The 18,843-nt window shown below is 44.4% G+C and overlaps 1 protein-coding gene across 10 annotated transcripts in view; it reads right to left on the bottom strand.

Annotated features, from left to right (window-relative positions):
* The window catches only part of KIAA1217 (KIAA1217 ortholog), a 1,682,267-nt gene that overhangs the window by 925,392 nt on the left and 738,032 nt on the right, over window positions 1-18,843 (bottom strand). Inside the window, exon 1 of one of the 10 annotated variants that reach the window (XM_069648173.1) lies at window positions 11,084-12,029. The exons of the other annotated variants lie outside the window; for them this stretch is intronic. The gene's annotated coding sequence lies outside the window, so the exon portion shown is untranslated. Of the gene's footprint in view, window positions 1-11,083; window positions 12,030-18,843 lie in introns of those variants that run through there. 10 annotated transcript variants of the gene reach the window in all.

Consider the following 18,843-nt stretch of genomic DNA (forward strand, 5'->3'; position numbering starts at 1 on the left):
GAACTCCCTTCTTCCGTCTCTTAGGGAGGATACTTAAAGACTTCCTGTGGGGAACTAGTAGGCACAAATTTGCATTATCCACGCTGACCCTTCCCTACGAACAAGGAGGTATTCGGCTCCCCGACCTGGAACGTTACTACCTGGCTGCCCAATTAAGCTTTGTGGCTAAATGGCTAGCCGATGATGTTACCCCCGAAACTCTGCTTTTACAGCGCCCGATTGCTCCAATCCGGTTAAATGAACTCATTTGGGCCCCTCAACGTCTTATGGACGGGATTCCTTTCTTAGCTACCCTGGGTCGTCAGGTATGGCAAAGGGTTATGAGCCTTCTTCACTTGAAACAAAGTTACAACCCGGACATACCGCTCTTAGCCGACCTATGCCAGAACTCGGTGGACCTCGCCTCCATCCGACACTGGGAAAGGCTGGGAGTATACACATGGGGGGATCTATACAATGTAGGCACCTTCCGGGATTTCCCCTCCTTGCAATCTGATGTTGGCGTCCCGGCTGGTCAATTCCTTTTGTACATAAAGATCCGCAAATTGGCTAAGACTAAATGGGACACATGGCCCGAGGAGCCTGAAACCAACTCCTTCATAACACATCTATACAGCTTGGCGGATGGATGGAGGCCTGTGTCCCGCATATATAGTCACCTAATAGACAGGCCCAACCCCCGCAGTCAGGACCTCAAAACCAAATGGGAGAGAGACCTGGGTCACGAACTGTCTGAAGCCGAATGGGGTAGAGCACTAGCGTTCCCTAATGCGGTATCCAGAAACTCTAGATTTAAACTGATACAACTCAACATGTTATACCGATCTTACTTGACACCACTTAGAATAGCCAAAATATATAAGCTACCCCACCACAACTGCCCATGGTGTGGCAGAGACGAAGCAAATCTCTTACACATGTTCTGGGGATGTGTCCAGGTCCGGCGACTATGGGCGAGAGTAGAACTCCTATGTAGCGAGGTAGGCATGACCAGATATGAATGGTCCCCGAAGGAGTGCCTTCTTGGAACATACCCCAGACTGGCCAAGTTCAAACATTCAGTCAAGCTCATGGACCTGGCATGCATTCTGGTCAAAAGGACCATTGCTATGGCCTGGAAGCGACCTGGAGGCCCACAATATCAGGTATGGCACAACGAACTGGAGCGCTGGATAGGGGCAGAAACCTCAGCTTGGGAGAACGGCCTCACCACATCCCCTGAAAACACGAGCTCGGGACTTGCCGCCTGGAAAACTCTTACTTGGGCCTTACTCAACCCCTCCAACGATGATAAACCCCCTTGAGCGACTGACCCCTGTTGACACACGATATCTGGAACGGAATACTGGCGCAGTACCTAACCTGTGCTCGCTTGCTGCTTGACCCCCCCTTGTTGCTTTGATCATCGACCATATGGAGACTTGTTCATGTTGTTAATATTGTTATTGTTTTGTTATTTCTGTTTAATCGTTAATTCACAAATGGCCTATTTTGTGTATTCCTGACTACTACTACTGTGACTGTGTGATCCAGTGAGGCACTGTTTTATTACATAAATCCCAATAAAGAAATTTGAAAATAAATTAAAACAAACGCACATCCTAGTCTCTGCACGGGTACTTCTTGCACCTCGTAGAGCACGTTCGAGGCACGTAACCAGGTTCTTTACTCTAATCCTCAGGCCATGTTACGGAGCACTAAACGAAGATCGCTGAAATGAGGTGAGCCTTTCAAAATATCCCGATGTTTCAAACCACCAACTGTATATGTTCGGCAGCACCATTTTATCCAATATACGTCTATGAGAATAAAAATGTAGTAAAATAAATCCGAAAAAGGTAGTGCTTGAAGAAACAAGTATTATGTGCACTTCTCTCTCAATGGCTCTAGCCATCTCAAAGCCACACATGGGTCAGAAGTAGATTTCTCGCCTTCAGGTAAAGCCAAAGTCAGCAAGTTTGCCCTATTTAGGACAGCCTTGACACCCACCAATCTTGCCAAATCTTTGGCTTCTTTAAAGGACTTCCTTATCAATAAAGTTTCTCTAGGATAGTCAGGATACACAAATATTTGATGTCCCTTGAAATATGTGTTCCCCTTCATCCTTGCGGCAGCCAGAATAGCTTCTTTTGTTCTGGTATTCATCAGGGTAATCAAGATTTGTCTCGCCTTTGGACCAGCTCTCTTTCCCACTCTGTATAGATTGTCCACATCTCCTGGGATAATCTGGTCAACACCAAAACAACGCTTCAGTATATCCAGCACCAGATGCATCAAATCCTCATTGGGACTCTCTTCCACCCCAACAAACCTTACATTTTTATTCCTGATCCTCAAGTCCAAATCCAGTCCTTTTTCTTTACCCTTCTGAACTTCTTCTCTCAAAGTGTTGTAGGCTCTGAAGCTCCCAGCAATTTCCGAGGACATAGATTTAGATCCATTTTCCAAGACAGTAATCCTACTATCCAAATGAGAAACCGTCTTAGACAAATCATCCAGTGAAGTCTTGACATCCCCCACATCCTTGACCACTTTTCCCAAGTCATGGGCCACCTTGAGCATCAAAAAAAATAGATATCCTGAGCACTAGGTACTTCATCCATCTCTGATGCTGATTTTGATTTCTTTGGTATGGGGTTTTCAGCAGTTTCAATCTTTTTCTTGATGTTCATAATCTAATATCATCAGTAGCGGGGGGGGGCAGGAGCTACAGGATTATGCTGCTGCCTCTGCTGCCTGCATTCCGGAATCTCCTGGTCTATGCAAAATTGTATGTTAGTTTGCCCACTAGACCAACTGATTGGTTGGCATCCCCGCCCTACCTTTGACTTTTGGTTCGTTAGCAGCATGTAAGCGAAACGTAACCTAGATACTTTGAACCATGTCAGACTGCTCCCTGCTTTCCCAATGAATCCATCATCTGTCATCGGTTCGGCATATGCCAAAGTCTTCCATCTGTAGTTGACCTTGCAGCCTGCTCAATGTTATGCAACATTTGAGGGAGTGTGAGCACACCGCTATCTTCATTTGAGGCTCAATAATTAACCCTTGTTTTTTTACTTCTAAATCAGGTGTTAGGAGACCATGAATTTGTCCATTTCAACCTTCTATTTACTACTATTTGATGCAATTATGTTGGGTGCAGTTGCTCTTCTTTTTCTCTGGAGACTTGCTCACCCTATCTCATATGAACTTTATACACTTTTAATTGTCCAATACGTGGCTCTTGCAAATGTTTCCTTCTTTTTTAGTCTAAGAGAAATATGTCTCACATTCAGGGATTATCCATCTTCCTCCCCTTGTGCCTTGCAATTATTCCTTACCATAGTCACCTTGATCTTAGGCCAACATAGACTCATCTCTGTTTTGCACACGGGCCTGTTCTCCAGCGTCTCCTGATTCCGTAGGCTTGGTCTGTCTCTGAGGTAGCTTGGTTGAATCTGACACGAGCCTGTGTCCATTTCATTTTCTTATCATGGCCATCCTAGCCACATTATATATGTGCCTCTCTAGCAAGCTTCTATATGTCTCTTCTACTATGTGTTACTGCGTATTAACAGTTATTGGCCAGTATCTTCTTTGTATTCATGATTACTTTATCTTTAGGTGCATGTTTCACTTGGTGCTTCAGTTGCATTGTTACTTCTTAGGTATTTTTGTTGTTTCACTATATGTTCATATATCGTCTTTATGACGTCAATCTGACCTTGTCAGATTACACTTAGCGTTCTATGATGTCCATTGGAGCTTGATGACATTCTTACACACAATATCCTTCCACTTTCTCAGTGCTAGGGTACGTTCTATATGGATGCCTGAGAACTTAGTGTCTCTCATGCACTTGATGCGTTATAGGGACAACACAGGGGGACCCATTCATAACTTGTCTTCTGCTGTTCCAATACGACGGCGGTGAGGGGGCCGGAACTAGTGAGAAAGCATCCACCTGCTCTTCTACAACAATATATAGATTGAAATGGGTATAGGGTTTTAAAAGCTACACATATGTGTACATCTAGCACGAATATTGGGGTGCAGTATGGGGTGCAGAATACACAGCAAAGGTGCTGCAAACAAGTATGTGTCCTGCAGGAGACGTTGGGCCCAATTTACAAAAGTGGTTTTATTCGGGAAAATCCCATTGAAAAATGCTTTGTAAATCAGGCCCATTGGTACAATCTGTAACATTATTCGAGATCAGTAATAATCACTCATGAGTACTGTACCAATAGAAAAACACAGTAGTACTGCACTCACTAGAGCTTATTGCCATAAAATAAATGTAATCCATTATGCAATTCCTACCAGAAACAATGTAGTCTAGAAATATAATTCCCATTTGTGATACTGTCTATTTGTAATAGTGTCTTGTAAAAACAAAAAAGGGCTCGATGAAATGTTCATCCTGCGCTGGGAAATACTTCATTTAAAGAATGCTGTGGTAGGAGGAATAGACTATAGTGTTCCTTTCACAGCAGTACTCTGCTCACGTTTAATCTTACCCAAGGAAACGAAACATAATATCCCACTATTATACTCAACCACAAAACCACGCGCTTCAGAATATTGATCCACAGAATAATGCCCTCTATGACGTGAAGCAATGTGGTTCAGAATAGAATACTGTGCTTGCGAAGCATTATCAGGGAAACGAAACATAATCTGCCACTGTTATACTCTACCACAAAACCACGCACTCCAGAATATTGATCCACAGAATAATGCCCTCTATGACGTGAAGCAATGTGGTTCAGAATACTGTGCTTGCGAAGCATTATCAGGGAAACGAAACATAATCTGCCACTGTTATACTCTACCACAAAACCATGCGCTCCAGAATATTGATCCACAGAATAATGCCCTCTATGACGTGAAGCAATGTGGTTCAGAATACTGTGCTTGCGAAGCATTATCAGGGAAACGAAACATAATCTGCCACTGTTATACTCTACCACAAAACCACGCACTTCAGAATATTGATACACAGAATAATGCCCTCTATGACGTGAAGCAATGTGGTTCAGAATAGAATACCGTGCTTGCGAAGCATTATCAGGGAAACAAAACATAATCTGCCACTGTTATACTCTACCACAAAACCACGCGCTCCAGAATATTGATCCACAGAATAATGCCCTCTATGACGTGAAGCAATGTGGTTCAGAATACTGTGCTTGCGAAGCATTATCAGGGAAACAAAACATAATCTGCCACTGTTATACTCTACCACAAAACCACGCGCTCCAGAATATTGATCCACAGAATAATGCCCTCTATGACATGGAACAATGTGGTTCAGAATACTGTGCTTGCGAAGCATTATCAGGGAAACGAAACATAATCTGCCACTGTTATACTCTACCACAAAACCATGCGCTCCAGAATATTGATCCACAGAATAATGCCCTCTATGACGTGAAGCAATGTGGTTCAGAATACTGTGCTTGCGAAGCATTATCAGGGAAACGAAACATAATCTGCCACTGTTATACTCTACCACAAAACCACGCACTTCAGAATATTGAGCCACAGAATAATGCCCTCTATGACATGGAACAATGTGGTTCAGAATATTGTGCTTGCGAAGCATTATCAGGGAAAACGAAACATAATCTGCCACTGTTATACTCTACCACAAAACCACGCGCTTCAGAATTTTGAGCCACAGAATAATGCCCTCTATGACATGGAACAATGTGGTTCAGAATACTGTGCTTGCGAAACATTATCAGGGAAACTAAACATAATCTGCCACTGTTATACTCTACCACAAAACCACGTACTTCAGACTATTGAGCCACAGAATAATGCCCTCTATGACATGGAACAATGTGGTTCAGAATACTGTGCTTGGGAAGCATTATCAGGGAAACAAAACATAATCTGCCACTGTTATACTCTACCACAAAACCACTCGCTTCAGAATATTGAGCCACAGAATAATGCCCTCTATGACATGGAACAATGTGGTTCAGAATACTGTGCTTGTGAAGCATCAGGGAAACTAAACAGAATCTGCCACTGTTATACTCTACCACAAAACCACGCGCTTCAGAATATTGAGCCACAGAATAATGCCCTCTATGACATGGAACAATGTGGTTCAGAATACCATGCTTGCGAAGCATTATCAGGGAATGCTATACCAAAGAACGATTTCCAGAGAACAATACCCCATTATTCTAGTGCATGTGCCAAATATACTAATCAGAACAACTTTTCCAGTTCATTATGGCATCAGAATTACTTCACATTAGCACCCTGGTGGGGGTGCCACCCAATCAGGAGGCTCAGAACGCAGGCTGTACTGTATGGTAGAAGCCCTTGGTCTGAGCTGCCTGGGCAGCTGGCGCCCCCTTTCCTTCCCCCCTCCCACTTCATCTGTTAGCACTCGCTGAGTTTCCTAGGCACGTGCTAAGAGTCTTTTCTTTTAAATAAAAACGTAACTTACCTCAGAAGCGCGACCCGACGCCATGCAGTCCTGTGTGGACAGGAAGTCTGTTTTGGATGTTGATGATGTCTAATGTCACCAACATAGAAAACGGACGCCCTGTCCATCACCCAACTCATAATGAGGCCTCTGAATAAATAGCTATAGTCATTTATGCAAAATAGTTTCATTACTCCAATAATTACAGACCATAAGTCTGAACAAAACTAAGCCTTTTCCGCAAAGCAGATTAGAACAAGGTTTGGAGCGGCAAGTCCTGCTGCAGCTGGCATTTGTGGAAAGCCTCGCATTGACATCATTTAGGGGTCGCCGGGGGTCGCAACTGTGACCCCTGGGGACTTCCTTGCCAACCCTGAACAAAAAATAAAAAATAAACTTTTTTTTGTTTTTAAATGCACGGTCCTTGGCTGTGCCCAGCCCCATGTGGCTCTTTGCTTCTCGACTGGCTGGCTTTTGAGGCCTCTTAAAAAAAATAACCGGGGTTCCACAAATCTAACACTTTCAGCAGTGACCCTAAATAAGAAAGAATAGGAAAACCAAATAATGCGTCTTTCTGGAATTCTATACAATAATTTCTAGACTCATTAGAGGTTTATTTCAGGCACACTTCATGGGGTGAGTCACTGATTTAGTCTGTTCTTTCACACCTCAACTCAGTCCTTCATCCCTCTGAGGTTGATAAATGAGTACTAATACGGGTTGGGTGACAGTGTACGTATATTGGGCTTAGCGTAAGTACTATATAATAACACATCATTATCATTTGGCAATGGACATCTGCTTCCAGTCACAGTAATTTGCTAATATGGCCGTATACACACTCATCTTAACGATACATATGGTGGTCAATTCTTGTATGAAATGTTTATCACATTACAGTGATATCGTAACCATATTTTTCGTAGTGTACTTAGGAACAATGCTATGTGATGCCACTTCCTGTTTTGTCAAGGGGTGAAAGGTTGTGTTCCATCGCTTCCCGTGATATCACTTAGGGGTGGGGTCAAATGGCATCACTTCCTGTGATGTCATCAGAGGCCAAGGGTCGTGTGACGTCACGTCCGCTACCCGTGGCATTTTGATGAAATGACGTCCCTGAAGCCTCGCTCTTTTAGAACGTGTGCTTTAACGGGGCAATATGCATTTACAGTTAGGTTAGATGTTTCCATATTATCATTCAGTGGGGATAAGAATGGGGGTTCTATTAGCAGATACATACATGTCTATCTAGAGAGTCGCCAGTCGAGATCAGGGCATTGCTGCAGCAGATCCCCCTGTCCCCACTTAAAAGGCAGCGGTTAGAGTCGCTGGGCTGGCCGACAGGCAGTATCGGAAAATAGCCTCAGAACTCTAAAACGTCCATCGTGGCCTGTAGCACGCATGGCCTAGTAGCACTCCAACAGCTCGTTTACTTGGCCTACCTGCCACCTCTGCCGCATGCGCGCGCATCATTCCTGTGCTGGAGGTCCCCAGGCTGCGCGAGAATGCATCGGTTCTGCTGCTTCTCTGGAAGGCTGAAATGCGTGAACGTGCTAATCCTGACCAAAGCGTGTATATTTGTGATCAATAGTCACGCATAGGATAACTACCACGGAAAGTGGCACAGACTTCAAGGGGCAGCTTTCTAATAATAAGAGCTGGAATGTTCACACAGGGCTTGCTGCCTCCGTCCGCCTACATCACAACACTGCACAGATAACCAGCGGCGCGATTACATAACTCGTGTCATGGATCTTGGGAGAACGATGACTTGAGCCTGTGAACTGCAGATGGCCATTTTATAAATATACATACACATCAGAAGTGAACTACCTCGGCAGATTGTAAGGTCGTGTAAGGGTTGTGTATGTGTACCAGGGACTGTAAGGGTCATGTATGTGTACCAGGGACTGTAAGGGTCATGTAAGGTCATGTATGTGTACCAGGTTTTGCTTTAGAAAGAGTCAGGGACCCGGTGAACACTCGCAACTGCCTCCTTGCCTCACTGACTAGTAAAGTCCAGTCAGGGGTGAAGGCTCTCCACAATGACCATGCAACAGAGTGGCCTCCATTGAACGAGCTTGCGTGGAGATCAGTTGAGTGTTGTGGGCTCCTCTGAGACCCCCAATGTTCCTGTCCGGTGGGTTGCCCACTCCGCTCCTGCCAGTCAGGCATGTTGCCAGGGGTGGACTGGCCTATAGGGAACTCTGGAGATTTCCCGGTGGGCCTCTGCACCCTGGGCCTAATTTCTGTGGTATTTTCAAATTTTCTCATAGGAAAAGCATTGGGCTTGCTGAAAGTGTGTCATATGGGGCCACTTTGAACTTTATTTCCAGGGCCTCTTTTGGTCCCCAGTACTTATTTCCAGGGCCTTTTTTAGTTCCCAGTCCAGCCCTGCATGTTGCTCACATTACTGTCAAATTACACGATCCTGCTACATGATAGCATCACCCTGTCAAGTCTTCATAAAACAACCAACCTGCTAAAACCAGGCCGATAAAGTCCAGTTTACACCTGACACACAGCTAAACCAGTCGCACGGTGGATATGACGTCATGATGTGCACTTCAATAATTCATATTCACAAAGCCCGGTGGCCTACAGTTTCTACAAGAAGGTTCAACGCTCCTGGACGCCCTCGGTGCCACACGCTATGTGCAAAGCCACAAGCACAGCAATTAGACACATTTAAACGAATACATGCGTTTTTAGACTATGACTCAGGCATGAATGCAGCTGATCAGAGCAAGAAACAAAACATCATTTATTTGAAAAAAAATAATCATTTCAATTTTCTCACAATTAGACATACAATGAGTGTCTTGCATTTCAAAAAGACTCATTCTTGCATACAAAACAATATCCACCAACCTCCCAGGAGTGCTTTGTGCATGGCGTGGAGTAAAGTGAGAAGGGGAGATTAACCTTTTCTATTAAAACCCACGAACGTGTGCTTCGCATACTGTGCCTGGCACCTCGCAGCCCGACAAAATGGCAAAGCCCGCAGTTTAAACATGCCACCCTCCTCACTCAGCCACGCCACAACAGAACGAAGCTCTCCAGCAGGACCAAGCGCTTACATCCGGCATGTGTAAAACGTGCAAATGGGCATTAGCCCAACACCATTTTTTATTTTGATTGTTTACATCTATAAAGCGCACTAGCGCCCAGAGGCATCGAGGCGCTGTTACACGAATGTGTCTCAGTTACATGGACGATACATAGCTCCAGGTTACAGTATTCATAGTTTTGCTGCAGGAGTAAATTACAGGAATGTGGTTACAGGCAGCAGATATAGTTACAATTAGCACAAATGAAAGCTACGCGGCGGCCGGAGGGATGCGTTCGTTCGATCAAACAAACAGCAGACTTTTCATAACTTTGCATGCAGAGTAGCACAATTCGGCAGAAAACGGCAGGCTATCACCGATGCCAGGCTGTTAGCGCGGTACCACGCGTGTGGTTGGGGTACGGTGTCCGGTTGGCACCACCTTGCCATTTCTACCAAACTTTAAAACATAAAAGGCACACTGCTCGTGTCAAACATCGTGTTGCATTTCCTGCAGGGAGGACAACCTCCTTTCTTTCACATTTGCACGGCCACTGCAATGAGCCCGAGTTTTCATCCTTTTATAAAGGTGTGCCAGCTTCCGCACTCAGGCTGCTGGGAGCTCGCACTGCACCACGCCTCGCGGTTAAACCGCCCAGGGGCATTATTTAAAGCCATCCAAATGCTTTTCTTCTTTCATTCCAGCCACGGACGCCCGGTCCCTAATTACTAAAAGCGCACCTTATTGTCCCCGAGGTAACCCCTTAAGCCACCACCCCCGCAGGCCGCCTCCTGTGTGTCTCCGCCCGGCGGCTCCACCCCAGCGCGAGGTGTTTGTCTTTGCACGGGCGATAACACCGCGCGCCCCGAAAGCAGCGCCGCCCCCCGAGCCCAAATAAATCCGCAGAGCTCCGCTACGGCCCCACACGCGCAGTGAGACGGACCGAGCAAGCGCATGCTGCGCGCGCGGCGGCCTTCCGGGGTTATTTTCAGCAAGGCCCTGCTCTATTCAAAGCCAATAACTCAGAACCAATACAACCCCCCTCCAACCTCCCCGACCCCCGGAAGCCAATCCGCCCAAATGCGTTGGACTATGCACGCAAAAGGTAATTGCACACGCTGCATAAATTGCCCAACTGTAACACTGCCGCAGAATGCGCCTGGCAACTGCGATCCGTGCCAAAATCCATGCATCGATTTCACGTGTTATTTACGGCAGAACGTGCACTTTCTGTTATTGCGGCTATGGATAAAACGCATAGACAGGCATCTCTAAAGCACATTTTGAGAAGGAAAAGGTAAAACGGGATGCATTATTAATGAAACAAGAGCTCAAACTCCTTGCTGTGCTCTGGAAAGGAAATCATTGCAATAGTTTATTATTTCCGTCTGAAGTACAGGCCACCGGCCGCTGCGCTAAAGTGCAATAGGACAGCGACGCGTTACTTCTGAACAGGACGCTGCAGGCAGCGAATGCACCGAGCGCTCGCGCAGAAACTGCACATGCGCGCTGTCAGAGGGCAAGTAAGTGCCACAGTGGCAAAAACTGCCACACACAACCCCAAAACTATGCAACGGCTGGCCCCTCAATAATTCCCACCTACCTTTCTGGCGCCCCACTGTTTCTACGCGGGGTGGCTGTGGTGCTCCGAATTCCCCTCTCCAGAGGAAGGGCTCGCGTATGAAGAAAGTTGCATTACAGTTCCTCTTGGCTGTCAGGTAACCGCTCCTCCATGCCTCCGCCGTCCTTTGCTTTGCTATTCTTTTTTTTTTTTTTTTTTTTTTTTTTTACAGAGTGGAGCTTCGGTTTTGCATAGTACCTGCCCTCCAGCCTACGGGGCCTTGTAATGAGTTACTCGCTCAATTGGCTGCGTGAACATGCACTTTCAACCGTGACATCACCGAATCGCCATGGTTACCGAAACCCCACCTGCCTGCATGCCAACGTTACCTGTTAGGCGGGACCCTGCCCTGGGCTCGGGCTGTTACGGGGAAATGCACGCGGCGTTACAGGGGGCCGAAGTGCTGCGCGGATTGTGGGGTCCTCGGTGCGGGCATCTCGGCCTGTGCTACCTGGGAGACACATGCGTGACGAGCGAGGCTGGGCTGTTGTCACCTGCCCCGCCCAGCTTGTCACCTGCCCCGAGCAGTGTGCGTGAAACCTCGGTCGAACTCAGTGCTGTACCTCCTCAGTGCAGTGCGCAGTTACAGAGAACTTCCTTCCTCAGATTACAGAGGGGAGGACCCGAGATTCCTGCGTGACACACCTGCAGCGTTCTTCTTCCGTGGTTCACCTGCATGGCTGTTAACATGTTTGACGTCCAGAAGATGTCCACATGTGGTGTGTGTGTTTTTACTCGAAGGACAGTTGCCGCCTCTTTCTAACTTTGCCTCCCTCCTTTTCAAGAGGCTACCTGTGCTACCGCGTAGGTGTCTTTCAACTGGCTACCAGTAGGGGGTGCCGCGGAGGACCTATTGACACGCCACCGCCGTATCGTTATTCCTACCCAGCTCTGCTTGCTGCGTTGCTTAAAGTGTGGGGAGCTTTTTTGCCATGAATATTGCTGCACCCGAAGAGTATGATTTGAAGAACCAAGTACCCTCCCTCCCACATGCCTTTCTACATATCTAGATCTGCATAATGAATTGATCTGTCTCAGCGTTGGTGGGGCTCTATTTCAACAGGATGTTTAGTGGCCCCTGTTCATAGGCGGTGCTAACTGGGATGTGACGGCGTGAGGGTGCCGGCAAAGGCAGTCTCTAACGTGCGCCCTGGATGCGTTTAATGTCCAACATTAAAGGCATATGTTTCTGTGTCCCAAGACTGCCAACACGGGAAAGCTTCCCCGTGCCCACTTCACTTGAAAAGCTTGAAAGGTCCTTACACCGTCCCTGGATTTAGCAATTGTAAATGTTCTTGAAGTATTCATGAATGACAAGGCAGATAAGTATAGCCATTATGAGCATTTTCCCCAAAAGGAGCCCTTCTTTTTTGTGCCGATTACAACATTCCAGAAATACCCCTTGATCGCATCTCTTCCAAAAATGGACCGTGTTAACGGCCCTCAAATGCAGAGAATTACACGTACTCTGTTGTCCCTATAGTTTAGGCGGCTCGATTGCAATCTCTTCAGATAGACCCACGAGAACTTTTTTTCATACACGCGTCATAGTTTTCACATCTGCAAAATCAATGGCGCACTAATTAAATAAATGTGCTTCTGGTAGCACATTGCATGAAAACCAAGCGACTTTGAGGTGTGACCATCTTCTCCAGGCTCTTCTGTTCCTATTAAATGTCTCCTCTTTCCTTTCTTTTAGAACACGTTGCTGATCTTAGTTGTCTTCCTGTCTGGAAGGGAAGTCACTCCCGCCCCCTGTCTAATCGGCGCTTCATCCTGCTCACTCTGTGGACACTACTCTCTTGCTTGTCCCTTTCTTACTTTATCCCGTCCCTCGAAGCAATCTTCTCATCCTCCTTGCCTTACCTGCAGCTTCCATCCCGGCGGATCACTCTGTTCCCTGCTCTTCTCCTTCCTCTCTCAGAATATCTAAATCTCCCTTGCCTTGGTTTTCTTGCAACCGTTGCAATCTCACTTATCCTGTTTCCTGGGCTGGCAGATCCTCCAGCTCCTTATCTCTCTACACCTTAGGGTCCCAGAAGGCTCACTCTTTGGCTTTCTGCTCTACATTGTCATTTTTGTTCAGATCGCTTCCTCTTTTTCCTCATTTTCTGATCTGCTTCATTCTTCTCCTTCTGACTATCTTTCCGGCGGGCAAGCTGTGGATGCTGTCCCATTCTCTTCGTCTGAACTCTTCCAAAACTGAGATGGTTATTTTCCTGTTTCATCCCCTTATGGCTGTTCGCCTCTGTCTTCAATCTCTTTCCGCCCTTACACGCTCCCTCTTTCACCATCAACATAGAATGTAAGCATTATTTTTGATTCCTTTTCTTTTTCCAGTTACATCTACTGCCTTGCTCGCTCTTTTCATTTTTTAAAATATTCATAACATTAGTTTATCTTTTCTTTCTCTGCCACTAAATCTCATTCCCACTTTGGTCTCTTCTCGACTTGATTAATGTTCTTTTCTTGTCATACTGCTTCTTATTTGTGCTCTCACTCCGCTTCAGTCAATTTTTATTTTTTATTTTTTTCTTGTTGTTATTTATTTATTTTTTTTACTTTCAGGAATTCAAATTTTTATTTTCATAGTAACAAACAAGAACAAAATGAACAGTATTCCAAGAAATTCGCATATACTAACCAAGTGAAAGCAAAGTAATCATTTCGTCACAACCAATCCAAAACATCATATAAACATTAAAAAAGAGAACAGGAAAGAAGAAAGGAAAAAAGAAAAGGAAAAAGACAAGGAAGAAAAGAAAAAGAGCACACATGTAGGAGAAAGGGACCAAGAAAGACAATTGCAAAATATTATACATCAAACCAAAAGCATTACAAAACCATCACAGAAACCATGAGTATCATACAGAGCATGAGCGTATCCAGACATGCATATAATACCCCAGAGCAAAGTTCAGAATTATCCATAGGCATCAAGAAAGCAGCTCCAAAGGTCCCAAAATTTGTCCATGTCACCAGTGAGTTTAAAAATGTCTCTTTCATAAATTGAAACAGTAAGAAGCTCCTCCACCCAGTCATCAATGTTAAATGAAATGCTCGACTTCCAGGACCTTAATATAATCTTCTTAGCAACCATGCATGCACGTAGCAACCAAACTTTCTTACCAAAGTCAATGTCCTCCAGCGAAGAGTCATCACCCAAAACCAGTAATGGAGCATTCAGTGAATTTTTCATTCTGTTATTCCTCTTCTTTGGCTTCTTCCTCCCCGCTCCCACATCTCTCCTTCTCTTGCTGCACTTTCTTGGCTCTGATTTCTTGCCCGCCTCCCGTTCTGTTTTCTATGTGTTCTCTTTAACAACATCAATGGACTCAGTCCTATCTTTCTGTCTGGATGCCTGCCTATAGTCCATCTCCTTTTCTGCACTGTTCTGTTTCATCTAGCAATCTTTGACCTCCTTCTGTCTGGGTGCTTGTCTATACTCCAGCTCATACTCTTCATTCTTCTTTGCGGTTACCTCTAGCAATATTCGACCTCCTTCTGTCTGGATGCCTGCCTATAGAACGGCTCATACGCTTCATTCTTCTTTGCGGTTTCCTCTAGCAATATTTGACCTCATTCTGCACAGAGTCATTTTCGTTATTTTGTGCTTCTTGGTCCTACATTTACAAATGCTCCCCCTTTTTCTTTACGTTCTACTTCTACTATCGCCTCTTTTTGTTCTTCTCCAATAGGTCATCTTCTCTCTAAATAATTCTCTGTTATTTATTATTATGTTACAGTTTTTGTACATTTTCTGTGCAGAGTTCAGTAAAAGGGCTGTACAGGCCTCAAGAGGATGCAAATTGTTAAGTTTGCCATGCTATGTGAACATGAGACAACACAAAGTTGTGTAAAACAATATGTCATCCATATGGTTTGCAGTTGTGGTCCATTTTAGCCCTGTTACTACACACAAGCATAAGTTTGACTCAAGCTTTCACAAATAGTTGTCATATGTTTTGGCCACGGTATGGGAACGAGCATCGGCCTTCTGTGTGTAATACAGGTGTCAATTTGTTGGAGCCATGAGTGCAGTGTATCTGAACGTTGTGGTAATAATGTGTAATGGGCCAAAACCAAATTGGTCATAAGGTTTCAGTTTAAGGTAATTCTATGTTATTGAAATAATTGAATTGAATAATGAGACTGTGCCTACATATGGATATTGCAAATCCCAAAGGGACCCATTAAGGAAGAAGACAAATGCCATAACCGTGAGTCCTACGTTGCCTAATATGTTAATGGGTCCGACCTCTTCAGACAGGCACCGTCGCCCATCAGTTTAATGATATAGTGAATCTTCCTCCAGGGAACAATCCATATACCAAAGCACGCCAGAGGATCGGAATCTGGCAAAGCCCCGGGAAGAGACATGCAGGAAAGTGTATTGTGTCATACAATAGCAAAACCCGGTGTACTGATGATTGCCAGATAGTAATCAAGACAATGGGGGTCATTACGAGTCGGGCGGCAAGGGATACCGGGCACCAGTAAGGAGACTAGTGCCGGTAATCCCTTACCGCCCGATTCCGAGGTCCCTTGGAGGGAACCGTAAGGAACGTGTGGTCTGACCACACGTCACTTTCAGGTCCCGCTAAGGGACCAGGGCGCTAATAACGGGCTTGCCATTTGCGAGCCCGTTATTAGCGCCCTCCCCATTCGCATTGAGCCCTATGGGGGCTCAAATGGGAATGGGGAATGGTTTGTTCAATGGGGACTTACCGGTCCCGCCAGGGCCGGACTACACCGGTAAGTTCCCATTGAACGAGACCGGACACGGGCACGGTATGGGAGGAAGCCATGGAGCTAATAGCGCCATGGCTACCTCCAATCTCGGAATGAGGCCCAATATCACTTTTACCACGTCCTGATCAAAGTGCTTAATATGTGAGGATCTTCCAAGCAATCCAGACTTTTATCCGATTACACAAAAAGCTGGTGTCCTGAGGACATCCAAGATTTAGAGAGGACGCTTTACTTATAAGGAGTGTATTATTCAAAGCAAAGATGGATGGATATTCCCATGCCTGGCTTCAGCACATGCATGATGCTCATCCTTGTGTGGAATAGCCGTGAAACACTTGCAGTAGGATGAACGTTTGCTGCTAACAGGTCAACAAAAAATTGAAATACACGTCTACTGGTTTTAAAAAATGTTTTATAATGTTTATTGGTTTAAAAAGAAAAAATAAGTAAACTTTAGCACAGAAAAGTATTACAGATTTAAAATTAACCATTTACATTTCTTCTTATTTCTTCCTTTCCTTTTCCATCAATTTCTTAGTTCACTTCAATTCAGTATAACTTGATACAAGGCACTTAAATAAGTTCACATATTCTCATAAACTCATCAAGTCTTTTCTGCGACCAGATTAATTTGTTTAATTTCATTCAAAATTGCTTCAATTAATTTCAACACCTCGTTCACCCGTTATAACTCTGTCCCTCCCATTTTGATCTAAATCAAAACAATTAATTTGCTTAGTTTTTTGCAGACACTTAGTTCGTAAGTGTCTTAGTTTAGGGCATATCATCACCCAATGGGTTAAAGATTCCACAGATTCAACATCCCCACAGAAACAACATTTTGCATCTTCTTGGGTTATCAACTTTCTCTCCAATGCAATTTCATTAGTGGGCAGGATATTGAGTCTCACACGAATCAACAGATCTCGATAGATAGAAGAAGGGAATTTTTTGCAATAGTTAGGAAGGTTGTTAAGACCTCTTTCCTCTAATTCTTTTACTGGTCTTAGACGATCACAGTTTGTTTCGTTAACTGTCTTAATCCAATCATATTCAATTATTTTCTTCTTGATCTTCATAGGATTACTAATCAACTCTTCCTCACTTAGATGCAGCTCATGTATTATATCTGAAATGTTTGCATGCCAGCTTTGGAATGTTTTATCTTTCCCTTGTTTGTCTTGAAGGATACTTAGAGGTGATTCTTTTCATGGAACAATGATTTTCTATATAATGCTATGGACTTCCACAGTACCATGCTTTCCAATGATTGGAGCTTTAGTTCTTCATGGATTACTGTCATTTTTAGACACTTAGGGAGGTTCAAACAACTCCTCCAAAACAATCCTTCTAGTATTGACCAGGTAGTCCATGGTAAGCAAACCATGCCTTACGCTGCATACGTGAGAATGGCAGCTACCTTTTGCCGATAGAATGCTAAGAGCGGGATAATAGAAAACTGTCCATATTGCTGATGGATACGCCTTCCTTGGGCTGCCAAATTCTTGGTTTTACTTCTCAAGGACTGATAATGACCCGCATGATTGACATTTTTATTAATGGTTATGCCCAAGTAGATCATTGAGATAACAATTTCTAATTGTTCATTGTTGATCCACCAGTTCTGGTTTCTCAGGTTTGATAATCGAGCAGGACAAAGCTGTAAGATCTTTGACTTAGGAGCATTGATTTTAATTTCATTTTCACAAAGTTATTGATAGAAGCACTGGAGTCTTCGCTGCAGACCTATTGGCGTTAGATCGATAAAAACAATATCGTCCGCATAAAGAATCCATGGGTTTAGTTTACCATTTATATTTGGCGGGAATGCGGAATGGATTTTACTTTGCAAATGTCCCAGATCTGAGATATAGAAGGTGAATAGAAATGCTGCTAAGGCGCAGCCTTGTTTTAGGCCACGGAATGTTGGAATTTTCTTTGATAATGCTCCCATGTTCATCAGCCTAATTTGGACCGAGGTGTTGGAGTAAAGGGCTTGCATAGCTTCAATTAAGTCACAAGGACAGTTCCAAAGCTTTACCCATAACTTGTTACGATTCACACAGTTGAAAGCTTTTTCGAGATCTAGAAAGGCTGTGTATATTCTGGAGTTAGTTTCTAGTGCCTTAATTTTCAGGATTCCCAAAAAAAAGATGTTAAGTGAGGTTCCTATTCCCTTGACAAAACCTGTTTGATAGTTGTCCAGGATTTGTGCACTATTAGCCCAAGCTGTTAAGTCTCGCAGCAATTTTGCGGCAAATATTTTCCCCATCGAGTCAAGGAGCGCAATAGGACGATAATTATTGGGGTCCACTCGATCACCTTTCTTATAAATCGGCACTACCAACGCTTCATGCCAGGAATCTGGTACGCATTGTGTGCTTAGCACCTGTTACAATATTCGCAGTATAACCTTACTCCATTTATCTGGGTCTTTTGAGTCGCTGGGGAAGGCTTTGTGTCACCAAATGAAATAAATAATCTAATAATGAAAGATGCTTTACAAACCTGTTTACTACAAACATCCGTCACTACATCAAAAATGAGACAGGCCTTGCACCCAAGACACTGGGTGAGGACCAAAGGAGGACAACATAAACTCCTGGTGCAAGTTCAAACCAAACATGATTTTGGTGATGAAAGACCGAAATGGACTCATGGCCAACAATTCTGGAAAACATCTAAATATTTTGAGCAAAGCAAAAACCCCAGTTTGAAGGATGGCAAGCCAATGTGATGGCCACCAAAATAGGACCTTTAAAGTAAGTTAATTCCATAAAAGGTTCGAAAGAAGTGGAATGAAGTGCCAAGATTAACAGGTGAAAATTGCATGTTCGCTGAGGAGACCTAGTATAAGCAGAGGGTGAGAGAGTATTATCTCAGGCAATGCCCTGAATGTCACCCCAGGCTAATTGAACCATCCAGTAGTAAAAAGAGGCTTGGCACTACATGACCCAGCAAAGCCCCTTCCCGTTTGTAAGGGAGGCCTA

The sequence above is a fragment of the Ambystoma mexicanum genome, chromosome 2q (assembly GCF_040938575.1).
Source record: "Ambystoma mexicanum isolate Mex_15411 chromosome 2q, UKY_AmexF1_1, whole genome shotgun sequence".
Classification (NCBI taxonomy): domain Eukaryota; kingdom Metazoa; phylum Chordata; class Amphibia; order Caudata; family Ambystomatidae; genus Ambystoma; species Ambystoma mexicanum.